General features: G+C 38.3%; 1 protein-coding gene and 1 pseudogene across 4 annotated transcripts in view; both read right to left on the reverse strand.

Annotated features, from left to right (window-relative positions):
- SSBP2 (single stranded DNA binding protein 2) overlaps positions 1–16,291 on the reverse strand; it is a 316,776-nt gene that overhangs the window by 273,021 nt on the left and 27,464 nt on the right. The gene's annotated exons all lie outside the window — the stretch shown is intronic.
- LOC115520027 lies at positions 12,434–14,363 on the reverse strand (annotated as a pseudogene).

A 16,291-nucleotide genomic window follows, 5' to 3' on the forward strand; every position in this document is an offset into this window, starting at 1 on the left:
ATCAGCATAGCTGACACATTCAAGTATTCATCCAACAAATATTTACTGCACAAATACTAAACACCAAGTACTATATTATTCATTGGAATTTTCAAAAAGACTTTACCAGGTATCAATAGAAAATAAAAGGGAAATAAACAACAAAAAATATATAAAATATCCTTGCTTACATTCTAATTAAGCATTAGGATCTTACTAGAGCTAGCAAATATCCATGACATGAAGGTCTTGTCAGAAATATTGCTAAGATAAATATATTACAGCATGCCAAATCTGTAATTTAACTATACAGGTACATTGTGAGAGTTCCATGCTTTCCAGCTGAAGGTCATTTTCTTCCTCTTCTCTGTATGGTTTCATTCTCTTCACATCAAAGCCAAGAGCATAATTCTAATCCTTCCACTTAATTCTCATTTCCAAACTAGAAGACCTACCTTTCTCCTATTTAGTAACTATAACACTCTTTCACAAGAATGCAACACACTGCTGAAGAGAGGCAGTGGAGAAATGAGGAAAAGGGAGCTGGAGGGTGGAAACAATGGGCTTTTATCAGCCAGTGGTGAACCTTTTAAAACACTAAAACTTGGAACAGCCTTAACAGTAACTGCAGTAATGAGGCAGAGTCTCTGTATTATTCTTCAAGTAGTAATCATTTTAATTATAACCAGAAACACAGAGATAATAGCTAGCAAATGATATCCTAAGATTTCTGTAACATAGAAACAACTCTAGGCACTAGTTACATGACCTTGAGCAGGTATTTTATTTCTTTAAACCTTTGTTTACTTATCATATGTTAATAAGATGTACCTCACACGGCTGTTCTAAGTGTAAAGTATACCAGTGTAAGTGAAGGACCTGGTATGATGTGTGCTATGTGGTAGAAATACACAGTAGGTCTCTTCCCTTTAAGAAAGCATATAAGTGCAAAATGGAAGAATGGACAAAAACTGTCACTCACCTACCTTCTCAAGTGCATACACAATTACAGTATCAAAAGTTTATTTACTTTTAAATGTTCAGCTCAAATGAATCCTTCCCCAGCATATCCAGCAAGTGTTTTCTTCCACCTTTGAAATCTCGTAACGCTTTGCTAGTCCCTCTCTAATAGCATTGTGATTATATGGTTTTTTTAATCAAAAAATTTTTTTAATGTTCACTTGTTTCTGAGAGACAGACAGAGACAGAACACAAGTGGAGGAGGGACAGAGAGAGAGGGAGACAGAATTTGAAGCAGGCTTCAAGCTCTGAGCTGTCAGCACACAGCCGGACATGGGGCTTGAACTCACGAACCATGAGATCATGACCTGAGCTGAAGTCAGTGCTTAATCGACTGAGCCAACCAGGCACCCCAACATTGTGGTTATTTGTACACAAATTTTAAGTCCTCTATGTGAAAAATCAACTTAAAAATCAGAAACCCTTTATTACTTTTGCTAAATGAGGAAGTTTTTAAAAATAAACTAAAACAAATCTCTTTTAACACTCACTCATTTAGAAAAAAAAGAACTATCCTGGGGCGCCTGGGTGGCGCAGTCGGTTAAGCGTCCGACTTCAGCCAGGTCACGATCTCACGGTCCGTGAGTTCGAGCCCCGTGTCAGGCTCTGGGCTGATGGCTCGGAGCCTGTTTCCGATTCTGTGTCTCCCTCTCTCTCTGTCCCTCCCCCGTTCATGCTCTGTCTCTCTCTGTCCCAAAAATAAATAAACGTTGAAAAAAAAAATTAAAAAAAAAAAAAAAAAAGAAAAAAAAGAACTATCCTGAATAACGGAAAGAAGGTTCTATATGAGTTACAAATGAATAGTTAGCACCTTGTCTGAGATTACATTACTCCTACCCAAATTGTTACACACTGTTAGTAAGAGTTATATGTAACTCTGTGTGTGTGTGTGTGTGTGTGTGTGTGTGTACATAAATTTGTCCTTTAAGAAGGTTCTCAGTTTCCTGGAAGAGGAAAGATTCATAATGACCAGTTAATACAAGGCTATCAATATGGTTGATTATTGTTGGTAGTAGAATATAAAGGTTCATTTCCTTCAACCCCATTCTTCTTCAACTTATGGTCTCCATAAAAATATAGAGTGCTTTTATTCTATGTTCAGGCTGTGAGTATATCCAATTGTATGTATACAAAATACAGGTAAGTCAAAGTAAAAGTCTGACTCTGAAAACTGAAGGAATGAATAGCTTTAGATGCCCTTGTTTTCCAAATGGAAACCTGTACCCAAGTACAGGTATTATTTTTACTTTAACTAGTTTTTATTGAAACTAACATCTATTTCCCTGACATGTTAAATACAACATCAAGAGGGGTGCCTGGATGGCTTACTCAGTATAGCATGTGACTCTTGATCTCGGGGTTGTAAGTTTAGGCCTCACGTTGGCTGTAGATATTACTTAAAAAGAAAATAAAATATTAAAAAAATTATATATATATGTGTGTGTGTATGTATATTTATATATATGTGTATACATATAAATACGCTCCCCCCCCCACACACACACACGATCACCATGATTTATGAGCATCTATTATAAAGCTACATCTGACAGAAACCTGCTACAGACGCTATAACCCAGAGAGTTAAGTATTCCACACAGACTGTTGAACTGGATGCGGTATATGAGTCATTAGCATGGCATAGATAAGGCACAATATTGAGGAGCATTACAGGTGGCTGTTTGTCCTCTGGTCTTACCACATTCATTTTCCCAGAGCCAAGGAAGGGTTATATATTTCTCCAACTCACTTTTCTTTCCTATCTTTTCTGTTTCTCTGCTAAGAGTGCTACTTGCTGCCTCTACCACAATTTCTATCACTGCTAATCCAAACACTTATCTCTGCTGCTTTCTTCCCTCCTATGCTGTCTACAATCAACTGCCCATCTGTAAGAATGCAAAAACTAGTCACTAAAAAACATAGTATACAAAGTACTATGAAAGTATACATTTATCTCAAAAAGCAACACTTACTTATAAAACATTCCAAGTAAATTTTAGAATAAATATGCTGAGGTCTTCAAATATCTTACTGAAATTTTTATTACAGTTGCATTTGAGTTTATAGATTAATCTGGGGGAAATGACATCTTTGTTACATTAAGTCATCCCATGGTATTTCTCTCCTACTAGTTATGTCTACTTTTATATTCTTTAATAGAGCTTTAAAATTCCTCTATAATAGTCTCATGCAATTTTTTTCAGTTTAGTTATTTGATTGTATTGGTTGCTATTGTTGTATACATTGCTAGGTCAATTGCTCCACTAGACTTTAGGACATAGTGCAAAGAGCCACTGTCATAAAAACATTGTGATACTAGACAGAAACAGACAAATGATCAATGAAATGTGAGAAAGAACTCATATATGGTAAGGGTGTACTACAAGTCAATAGGAAAAGTACAAAGTGCTTGTATTCTACAGGAAGAAAAATAAAATCAAACACGACACTTTGCATGTTTACTTTTACACAAAAGTAAACTCCTTAAGGATTAGAGACTCAAATGTAAAATACAACAAATATAAAATACAAATAATATAAAATCTAACTGTAAAGCAAATAGAAGAAAACATAGAGGAATGTGTGATATCAGGATAGAAAAGGATTTCTTCAGACCACAACAACACGAATCACAATGTATTGATTTTCGTGTTGTGATAAGACAATTTAACCACTTGAAAGTTAAGGATTCCTGGGGTGCCTGGGTAGCTCAGTCAGTTAAGTGTCCAACTTTGGCTCAGGTCATGATCTCACACTTCATGGGTTTGAGCCCTGCATTGGGTTCTGCCCTGATAGAATGGACCCTGCTTGGGATTCTCTCTCTGCCCTTCCCCCACTTGCATTTTCTCTCTCTCACAAATAAATAAACTTCAAAAAAAAAAAAAAAAGAGAAAATTAAGGATTCCTTATCAAAGGAGGACACCACAGACAAAATTAAGAGACTATATTACAGTGTCTAAAATCAACAAGGTTAGTGTCTAGAATATTCAAGGAAATCCTGCTGAGTAGGGAAAATGGTAAAGGATATGAACAGTGAATTCACATTTATTCACCCAGCAAATATTTATTGAGCATCTACATTTTAAGGGCAAGAGTCACAGGTATATAAAACATAGATAAGATCCCATCCTTCAAAGGAAGGCACTTGAGCACTGGAAATACCTATAGAAATATACATAATAAGATTAATATACGATGTTTTTTATGATAAACAGTATAAAGAAAGATAAAGCAAAACAAAGATAGAAGATGATGAAGAGTACTCCTTTAAATAAGATGGTCAAGGATATAATATTTAAGCAGAAATCCAAATAAAGTGGGTGAACAAAGTGAATAAGAAAAAAGAGTTTGGGAGTACCTGGGTGGCTCAGTCTTATTAGGGGTCCGACTCTTGATTTTGGCTCAAATCATGATCTCAGAGTCGTGAGATCGAGCCCCACATCAGCACGATTCGGCTCCTGCTGAGCATGGGCCTTCTTAAGATTCTCTCACTTTCCCTCTATCCTTGCCCCGCCTCTTGCTCGCTCTCTCAAAAAAACAAAAACAAAACAAAAAACAAAAAAACAGAACAAAAAACCAAACCCCAAAGAAATGAAAAAGTAAGTAATGACATACCACTTTATAAATATCAGACCAGCAAAAATATAATGTGAGATAACATCAAGTATCAGTGGAAGTAGAGGGAAAGGGGAACTCTCATGTATTGTTAGTGAAAGTGTAAAGTGCTACAGCCATTCTGGAAAGCAAGCTGACAGCACTTAGTGAAACGAAGTATGTTCTACCCTGTGATCCAGAGATCTTTCTCTAGAAAATCAGAGTTCTCCAAGAAGTTCTTGTATGAAAGAAGACTTGTATGAAAATGGAAATCATAGAGTTGTTTGTGGTATCAGGAAATTAAAGGCAGTCTAGGTTATCATCACCAGAGGAAGATATATATGGCAGATATATACTCTGAAATAGCTACAGCAGGCACAAGTTATGAAATATATACAGACTTAAACAGATTTTTCTAAAGTATTGAACACTGAAATACAGAAAAAAATCTCTGATTTTCTTTGAAATAATATAGTATGTAGAGGTGAAGTTGTGGGGGTTGGGGAAGGCAAAGGGAGGAGTAATTTGAAATATTTATTAAGCCAGATTAGCTATGAGTTGATAATTGCTAATGATGGATGATGGATACATGGGAGTTATAGTACTTTCTGCACACTTGTATGAAGTTTTCCATCAAAAAGGCATTTTTAGAGGGTTAAGTGAAAATTGAAACAGATCTATACCAGAATATCACTAATATAAATTAAAAACACTTATGTGCACAAAACACCACATTTTTTTAAAGACACAGACATACCCAAAAACATTAGTATGGATGTCTACGGAGACAAAGAATGAGAATAGAAATTGTGGATATACGAGAATTTTTTTTCCTAAGGGGAGTGGGGGTAGGGGTATTACATTTTTTAATTTATTTTTTATTTTTTAGATGTTTTATTTTCAAGTAATCTCTATACCCAACACGGGGCTCGAACTCACAACCCTGAGATCAAGAGTTGCACACTCCACCAATCAAGCCAGCCAGGCAACCCAAATGCAAACTACTTTAAATAAAATAAAACAAAAGAAAGCCCTGTACTTGCCAAAGCTAATACTGTGCCATTATCTGAGAAATCTGATTAACTGAATTTGTTTCACCTGAGGTTTAAAAAGAAAACACCAGGGGCGCCTCAGTGGGTTGGACAACCAACTTTGGCTCTGGTCAGGATCTCATGGTTTGTGAGTTTGAGCTCCTTGATGGGCTCTGTGCTGACAGCTCAGAGCCTGGAGCCTGCTTTAATTCTGTCTCAGGCTCTCTTCTGCCCCTTCCCCCTTCATGCTAGCGCATGTGCCCAAGCTCGCTCGTGCTCTCTCTCTCTCTCCTTCAAAAATAAACAAACATTGAAAAAAAAAAGAAAAGAAAACACTAAACAAATACAAATCTGAACTGAGAGAAGGGAGTAATTCTTCCCCATACCTAGGACCCAAAAGGCAAAAGCAAAAGGCAAAAGGTTCAATTCCCATTTCACAGAGGACAAACGGAAGGACAGTGAGTGAAATAACATTGTAAGCTCATAAAATAGCAAGTAGGAAAGGTGCAATTCAAGCCCAGGACCAGAAGTGCCACTCTTCAGTCATTGTGCATCCAATGCTGCACTATTCTAACTTAAAACCTGCACACTACTAACAGATTGACCCTCCTAAAATATAACTTTATGCCACAATGCCACTGTTACTGGCATCTCCCCCCAAATTAAATTCTGTATAGATTATATACTATCCCCAATGATCCTCACCCACTTTTTCAATATCCTACTTTTCTCCAACATAAGTCCTCTCTTCTAGCCACACTAGTCCTCCTCACTTCTTTCAAAATACCCGCAACACTTCCAAGCCCCTAAGAACTTTCTCCAAACTGAATACCTCTACTCTCCTCTATACGTATTTATATCCCATATATCCTAAAAGCTCTGGCACTGAGAACACTTTCACAACACTAATTGAGTGACTAAAGTCCCACAATTACTCCAAGAAGCTTCCCTGATGACTTCCGCAAACACCTTTCCCTTCTTTAATATCTTTTGCACTTACTCTCTGCGCCATTCAATTAACACCTATTACAGTAACACCTCATTTATCCAGCATCATTGGGAAAAGAAAGTGTTCATCAGAAGCAAATTTTCCAGACAACTTAATCATTAATTTAGGAAGCAGCAAAGTTGAGTAGTGTTGACTTTAGTTATAGATAGATGTAGGTTCAAATCTCAGTTCTGCCACTTACTAGCTAAGTGGCTTTGGGTAAGTGTCAACACTGTTTCATCACCTGTAAACAGGGGATATACTAACTTCACAAAATTGTTGTGGATTATTAAAGAAATCACACGAAAAAATCTGGTACAACCTTCTTTAAATAATGGCTACAAATTAACTCCAACTGCTATTGTGCACTAAAACAAAATAAATTCATCAAATATGTATACTTTGAGATTTTTATTAGAGGACAGTGAATGTAAATAAACCACCACTTAGAAACTCATTCATTTAACATTCATTCATCCAACATTTATCAATTCAGTAGAGGTACAGGATACAAAATCAATGTATAAAAATAATTTCTATACACTAACGATGAACTGTTAGAGAAACTTTTAAAAGTAATCCCACTTAGGGGTGACTGGCTGGCTCAGGTAGCAGAGAATGTGACTTTTGATACCAGGGCTGTAAGTTCCAGCCCCACATTGGGTGTAGAAATTACTTAAAATCTTAAAAATAAATAAAAGTAATAATAATAGAATACCATCAAAAAGAATAAAATACATATGACTAAATTTAACCAAGAAGGTGAAAGATCTCTACAATGAAAACTATCACACATCACTCAAAAAACTGGTCACAAATAAATGCAAAGATATTCCATGTCCATGGAATGGATGAATCAATATTGCTAAACTGTCCAAACTACCCAAAGTGATCTAAGATTTTATCCAATCCAGGGGTGCCTGGGTGGCTCAGTTGGTTAAGCATCCAACTTCAGCTGAGGTCATGATCTCACAGTTTGTGAGTTCTAGCCCCACGTTGGGCTCTGTGCTGACAGCTCAGAGCCTGGAGCCTGCTTCGGATTCTGTGTCTCCCTCTCTCTCTGCCCCTACCCTGCTCATACTCTGTCCCTCTCTATCAAAAATGAATCAACGTTAAAAAAAATTTAAGATTTTATGCAATCCCTATCAAAACTCAAATGATATTTTTCACAAAAATAGAAAAAAATAATCCTAAAATTTGTATGGAACCACAAAAGACCCTGAATAACCAAGGAATCCTAGGAAAGAAAGCATCATGCTTGCTGATTTCAAATTATATTATAAAACTATAGTAATCAAAATAGTATGGTATGGGAATAAAAACATATATATCAATGGAAGAGACTAGAGACACTAGAAATAAAGTCATGTACATATGGGCAATTAATTTACAACCAAGAAACCAAGATATAGAAGGGAAAAGGATAGTCTCTTCAATCAATGTTGCTGGGAAATCTAGATAGCCACATGTAAAGGAATGAAACTGGACCCTTATCTTACACCATACACAAAAAAATCAACTCAAAATGCATTAAAGACTTGAATTTAAGACCTGAAATCATAAAACTCCTAAAAGAAAACACAGTGGGTAAGCTCCTTGACAGAGGTCTTGGAAGTAACTTTTTTGGATATGACACTAAAAGCAAAGGCAACAAAAGCAAAAACAAGCAAGTGGGACTACATCAAGCTAAAAAAAACTTCTGCAGAGTAAAGGAAACAATCAACAGAGTGAAAAGACAACCTACAAAATGGTAGAAAATATTTGCCAGTCATATCCCTGATAAGGGATTAACTACTAAAATATGTAAGAAAATCCTAAAATTCAATAGCAAAAAAACCCCCAAGTAAACCAATTGAAAAATGGGGAAAGGACTGAAACAGACATTTCTCCCAAGAAGATATACAAATGATCAAGGGATATATGAAAAGGAATCCTAAACCTCAAAGAAATACAAATCAAAACTACAATGAGATATCACCACACACCTGTTAAAATAGTTATCAAAAAGACAAGAGATAAAATGTGTTGGTGAGGATGTACTATTGGTGGAAATATAAATTCACGCAGGTACTAAAAAAAAAAAAAAAAAAAAAAAAACAGAATGGAGGTTTTCAAAAAAATTTAAAAACAGATTGAATTTTGACCCTTTTAATAAATGTATACCCTAAAAAAATTAAAAATACAACTATCATATGATCCAGCAATCCCACTTCTGAACATATACCCGAAGAAAATAAAAAGAGGATCTTTATTTTTTATTTTTTTAAATCTTTTTAAAAATGTGTGTTTATTTTTGAGAGAGGGAGAAAGCACGCATTAGCACGGGAGGGGGGCGGGGTGCAGAGATTGAGGGAGACAGAGGATCCTCAGCGGGCTCTGTACTGACTGACAGCAGTGAGCCTGATGCAGGCTCAAATTCATGAATGGCAAGATCTTGACCTGAGCCAAAGTCAGACGCTTAATTGACAGAACCACCCAGGCACCCCCCCTTTTTTAAGATTTTACTGTTAAATATTCTCTACACCCAACATGGAGCTCAAATTTATAATCCCAAAATCAAGAATCACATGCTCTATCAACTGAGCCAGTGAGGTGCCCCCAAAACAGGATCTTTAAGAGATCATCTGCACTCCCATATTCATGCAGCACTAACCACAATCACCAAGATACTGAAACAACCTAAGTGTCTGTCAATAGATAAATGGATAAAGATCTATATACAATGGAATATTATTCAGCCATGAGAAAGGACATTCCACAGTTTACAACAACATGAACAGACACTGTAGACATCATGCTAAGTGAAGGAGGACAGAGAAAAACAAATGTTGTATGATCTCACATGTAGAATCAAAACAAAAATAAAAACAAAAACAAACTCATAGGCACAGATAACAGATTGGCAGTTGCCAAAGGTGGAGGTTGGACTAAATGGGTGAAGGTGCTCGAAAGTTACAAATTTCCAATTGTAAGATGAAAATGTTAGGAGGGGTTAAGATGGCAGAGAAGTGGGGGACGTGGGGGACTGGGCTTTCCTCATCACTCAAACACAGCTATATTGAGGTCAGATCACTTGGAATACCCAGGAAATCGATCTGTGGAATGGAGAAAGGATCTCCACTTTTGGAGGGAGACAGCATGGCAGGTGTACAGTGTGTGGATGTGAGTTGGGGGAAAGGAAAACGGTGGGGCCACAGACAGGAGGGAACTCTTTTCATGGAGAAACAAAAGGGAGAGAAAGCAGAGGTTGAGAAAGTGTGGCATCCAGTTCACACAAGAGGAAATCTCTAGTGACCATGGAATTGGGAACAGGAGGTTGAGTGCCACAGGGGTCTTTGTGTTGCAAAGAGCTTTTGGAGCACAAACTCTGAGGTTTTAGAAGTGAGCAACTTTCTCTGGAGGGGAGCTGCGGTGCCTGGTCCCTGGGGTACAATCAGAGAGAGGCTTCCCCCTTCCTGGAGTACTTTTAGAAAAGGGTATATTGCCTCCCTAATAAAAGACCCTGCAGGCACCAAAGGCCTTTCATCAATAGGGGACAGAGGCACACCCAGAAGGAATTTAACTTTGCTGCCTTTAGCGGTGCTACACTATTGATTCTGCAAACTATACAGGCATGGGACTGTTTTTCAGGTTCAGGGGGCTTCAGACAGCGTGGAGAGATTCTACTACAGTGGAGGGGGGCAGATCTATGCAGGGGCAGGTCCTTTAAGACATCAGGTTTTGAATCCCAGCCGCGTGCCAAAGAAAAAAGCAGGAGAGTTGTGGCACTGGGCAAGCTGTCTTTGCCATTCTGTGATGGCTGCTAGAACAGTGAGAGCTGTGAGATCACCTGTCCAGGGATGAGAGATTGGGGTGGCACCATTTTCCCCCAAGACAAATACAGTATAACTTCAGAGAGCAACACAATGGCCCCCAATGGAAGTGGGACCTACATACACCAAACCACACACCCTCCACCTCCCCCATCACCCCACCCTCCCCCACCATGTGCCTGGCAACTGCTTATTTACTGGGACAAGACTTACTCTGAGCCAACACAGCAGGTGTCTCCTCTAGAGGACTAGCACAGCCAGCACCCCCCATGCACCAAGTGTACTGAAAATCGAGTGCTTCAAAATGATACCTGTAGTTCTGGTGAAAATAGGACAAGGGTTAATTCTTTTTTTTTTCCTATTTTTTCTTTCTTCTTACTTTTTTCTTTTGGAATCAGGCTCATAGTTTCTTGTTTGTTTTTTTCATTTCCTTTTCTCTCTCACTCTCTCTCTCTCTCTCTCTCTTTTTGGATCAGGCCTTTTTATTCTTTTCTTTCTCTTTCTTTCTTCCCCTTTTCTTTGGAAAAACCATAAGTTCTTGATTCTCTGTTTGGTTTTTCTTATTGTTGTTCCCTTTCCTGTTCTCTTTTTTTGGGTTCTTTCCCCCCTTTTTCCAGGCTTACTTCAAAAAAACGAATCAAAGCACACCTAGTTAAAGGTCCAAACAGTCCCCACTGCAATCAAGGATGAGCTCTGCAGTAGACTGACTGGTGGGAAAGAGCAGTGAAAACACAACAGCAGAGTGCACACAGCATATACCAGAAACACTTCCTGAAGGGCCAGGCCCCAGACAGTGTATGACTCTCAGAAGTACACTCAGGTGCAGGGAACATAACAAGATTTTAAAACATGTAAAAGACAGAAACTTAACCAAAAGGACCAGACAGAGGAATTCAATCCAAAAGAAAGGTCAAGAAGAAATCACAGCCAGGGACCTACTCAACACAGATATAAGCAAAATATATGAACAAGAATTTAGAACAACAGTAATATGACTAATAGCTGGGCTTGAAAAAAGCACAGAAGACATCAGACAACCCTTGCTACAGAGATCAAAGACCTAAAAACTAGTCAGGCTGAAATAAAAAAATGCTACAACTGAGAGGCAATACTGACTGGATACAGTCACAACAAGGGTTGAAGAAGCAGAGGAAAGAAAAGTGATACGGAAGATAACATTATGGAAAATAATGAAGCTGAAAAGAAGAGGGGAACGAAATTATTAGATCACAAGGGGGAGACTTAGAGAACTTAGTGATTCCATAAACAAAACAATATCCATATCATAGAAGTCCCAGAAGAAGAGTGGGAAAAAGGGACAGAAAGTTTATTTGAACAAATTATAGCTGACAACTTCCCTAATCTGGGGAAGGAAACAGACATCCAAGTCCCAGAGGCACAGAGAACTCCCCTCAAAATCAACAAAAACAAGTCAGCACCATGACATATCATAATGAAACCTGCAAAATACAAAGAAAGAATTCAGAAAACAGCCAGGGACAAAAGGCCCTTAACCTACAAGAATAGACATATAAGGTTAGCAGTAGACCCGTCCACTGAAACTTGGCAGGCCAGAAGGAAGTGGTAGAAAATATTCAATGTGCTGAATGGGAAAAAATATGCAGTCAAGAATTCTTTATTCAACAAGCCTGTCATTCAGAATAGATGGAGTTTCCCAGACAAACAAAAGCTAAAGGAGTCCATGACCATTAATCCAGCCCTGCAAGAAATTTTAAGGGGGACTCTGTGAGTGGAGAAAAATAAAAAGAAGACCAAAGCAACAAAAACTACAAAGAATTAGAGAACATTACCAGAAACAACAGCTCTACAGGTAAGAATGGTAAATTCATCTTTCAACAATATTTCTTTTTTTTTTTAAGCCAAGTATTTTTATTTAATACATTCTAATCAAATAGTAACAGCAGTAAATAAACACTTTGAAAAACAGGCAGGTATCCCCCTATCTCTGGAAGAAAATTAAGTCGAAGTATTCTACCTGGTCACACAATTCAAGGACAACTTGGAAATTTCTAAAGCCATTTCCCAAAAGTCAATGGCAACAGGTTGGGATACAGATACTTCAAAGGATAAAATGCCTGTATCTACATGGTTTTATTAACAGGGATTGAGTTGCATCTGTAGAGCACAACCTTCTTGTCTTTAGCCTTAAAGGGAAAAACAAAGCCTTTTCCATTTGCACCAGTTTGAAATATTTCTGAAATAAGGCTCCCTTAAAATGGATTACTAAGGTACTCATGAGAGAGTTCATATATGTAGTAAAAAGTCAAATTCAGGATTTCCTGGTCACTTTTTTGGCTGATTTGGTTAATTGCATAAAAAGAAGGATAAATACTCACAAGCAGTATCTGTTTAACGAAACACCTAGGTACATCCAGAATGCAAAAACAGAAAATGTCCTCAAGTAGACTCTGATCACCAGGCATGTGAAATTAAAGCTAAGCCTGCATCAGTTTGTTGCTTCTATTTCTTCAGTGGTCCTGCGTGGAGTTCTCTCTCTACTACCAGGGCCTGGGCCTTCCACCTAACAAACAGAAACCTGGGGAAGGCAAGGCATTCTGATAAAATGTTCCTTCAGCCTCCACTCACGGCATTTTGCTTTCAACTTAAAAGGATCTGCTGGTCTTGGTCAGCCTTAGGAAGGGAAGCATCACTCAGGTGAAAACATTTGGGGAAACTTTAAATACCTAGCTACCTCCTCACACATTTAAATTAGATGGACTTCAGCTGTTTTTAGAATTCCGAATAGTTATCCAGAGTAGTGACTCAAGTTTTGGTTCTTTTATTTTTTATTTTATTTATTTTTTTAACATAGCTGCATTCGGAGATACTTTATAGGAGGCATGTTTAGAAAAAGAGAAACACTTATACCTGGAATTTATATTCTTCCAAGTAATCTTTTAGTCTTGTTGGTAAAGGCAGTCCCCAGATGATACTGGTGCATCTCCATAACGGAGAGTCTACAGAGATGCTGCAGAGGCAGGGCTGATGTGTAGAGCGATTTGGTCAGATAAAAGTGAACGGTGTCGTTCGAGGGCGCTTCTGGGCCTGTCCGCTTATCCTTGCACATCTGAACATAGTAGTCGATCAGATTAACCACAGTGTCAAACTGTTTAAACTTGGACTTGAGACATATGATATACAGTCCAACCTGAATTTCCCATCTTGGTATTCGATTCGCAGATTAGTTGGTCCAGCTGATCTTTTAACAGATATTTTTAGTAGGTGGTCTGAATGAGAGCTATCTCTAATCAAGAAAGTTCTTTCTGGTGCCTTTTAAAATTTCTCCTTGGCTTCATTAACAGTCATACTTCCCCAGTACCAACCTGTTTGACTGAGTTCCTATAGAGCCTTCGCCAGACATGCCGCCTCCAGGGACGGCTCTTCCGCGGACCCTGAGGTCCCACACTGGCTCTGCGTCCCTTCCACTCCATTCCCGGAGGACTCGAGGCACCGTAGGGTCATGGGAAAGGAGTCAGGGCAGCAAAAACAAGTAGCTGCCCATGCCGGGACCAGAGAGGGGCACGCGTCCTTCTTGGAAATCAGTGACAACCCCAAAACGAGTCTCTGGGGGATATCCGAATTGGTGGAGGGGGAGAGGATGCGGAGCTTCTGGTTTTTCCTCCCCAGATCAAAGGTGGACGGATGGCAAAGTCCCCCGCAGGCGCGGTCACGCACAGTTTGCCTGCTCTGACTGCTGAAGGGGTGCCCTTACCTATGCACTCGGGTGGTGCTGGACAGCCAACCTCTGTGCCTGGAGTCCCAAGAGCTCTCCTCTTGGCGATTTCCCCCGCAGGGCTAGCGCCAGAGGGAGGGAAAAACAGATCCCAAATTTCGATAACCATTTTTCTTTGAAATACTATTCTATTGCATCACTTCTCAAAAGCTTGAAAGGTCAATGGCCACTTTCAGTTGAAGCAGGGGCTCATCTTTCAACAATATTTCTGAATGTAAATGGACCAAATGCTCTAATCAAAAGACACAGGGTATCAGAATGGATTAAAAAACAAAATTCATCATGGATAAAGATGTGGTGTGTACACACACACACACACACACACACACAATGGAGTATTACTCAGCAATCAAAAGGAATGACATCTTGCCATTTGCAACTACATGGATGGAACTAGAGGGTATTACGCTATGTGAAATTAGAGAAAGACAAATATCATATGACTTCACTCATATAAGGACTTTAAGACACAGAACAGATGATCATAAGGGAAGGGGAGCAAAAATAACATAAAAACAGGGAAGGGGACAAAACATAAGAGATTCTTAAATATGGAGAACAAACAGAGGGTTACTGGAGGGGTTATGGGAGGGGGTATGGGCTAAATGGGTAAGGGGCATTAAGAAATCTACTCCTGAAATCATTGTTGCACTATATGCTAACTAATTTGGATGTAAACTAAAAAAATAAAATTTAAAAAGAAAAAAAAACAAACAAAACCCACAAAATTCATCTATACGCTGCCTACAAGAGCCTCATTTTATATCTAAAGACACCTGCAGATTGAAAATGAGGGGAGGGAGAACGATCTATCATGCTAATGGATGTCAAAAGAAAGCTGAAATAGCCATACTCATATCATACAGACTAGATTTTAAAACAGACTCTAATAAGAGAGGAAGAAGGGCATACATCATAATTAAGGGGCCTACCCATCAAGAAGAGCTAACAATTGTAAATATTTATGCCTCCAAATTGGAAACACCCAAATATATAAAAGAATTAAAAACAAACATAAAGAAACTCACTGAGGGGCAGCTGGGTAGCTCAGTTGGTTAAATGTCCAACTTCAGGTTAGGTCATGATCTCATGGTTTGTGAGCTTGAGCCCCATGTTGGGTTCTGTGCAGACAGCTCAGAGCCTGCAGCCTACTTGAGATTCTCTATCTCCCTATCCCTGCCCTCCCCTGCTCACCCTCTGTCTCTCTCTGTCTCTGTCTCTCTCAAAAATAAACAGAAAGAAAGAAAGAAAGAAAGAAAGAAAGAAAGAAAGAAAGAAAGAAAGAAAAGAAAAGAAAAGAAAAGAAAAGAAAAGAAAAGAAAAGAAAAGAAAAGAAAGAAACAAACTCACTGATAGTAATGCCATAACAGTAGGGGACATTAATACCCCACTTACAACAACAGATCATCTAAGCAGAATTTCCACAAGGAAACAATGGCTTTGAAAGACACACTGAATCAAGTGGACTTAAAACATACATTCAGAACATTTCATCCTAAAGCAGAATATACATTCTTTTCGAGTGCACATGGAACAGTCTCCAGAACAGATCACATACTGGGTGACAAATTAGCCTTCAACAAGTACAAAAAGACAGATCCTACCATGCATATTTTCAGATCACAATGCTATGAAACTTAAAATCAATCACAAGAAAAAATTTGGAAAGCCCTCAAATACATGGATGTTAAAGAACATCCTACTAAAGAATGAATGGGTTAACCAAGAAATTAAAGAAGAAATTAAAACAAAACAAAACATGGAAGCAAATGAAAATGAAAACACAACAGTCCAAACCCTTTGGGATGCAGCAAAGGCAGTCCTAAGAGGAAAATGCATTGCAGTTGAGGCCCATCTCAAGAAGCAAGAAAGGTCCCACATACAAAACCTAACCTTACACCTAAAGGAACTAGAAAAAGAACAGCAAGTAAAGCTAACACGAGCAGAAGAGAATAAAACAAAGATTAGAGCAGAAATAAATGACATGGAAACAACAACAAAAACAGTAGAACAGATCAATGAAACTAAATGCTGGCTCTTCAAAAGAATAAACAAAATTGATAACCCCCTAGCCAGACTTCTCAAAAAGAAAAGAGAAAGGACCCAAATAGAC

This window comes from Lynx canadensis, chromosome A1 (genome assembly GCF_007474595.2).
Source record: "Lynx canadensis isolate LIC74 chromosome A1, mLynCan4.pri.v2, whole genome shotgun sequence".
Classification (NCBI taxonomy): Eukaryota; Metazoa; Chordata; class Mammalia; order Carnivora; family Felidae; genus Lynx; species Lynx canadensis.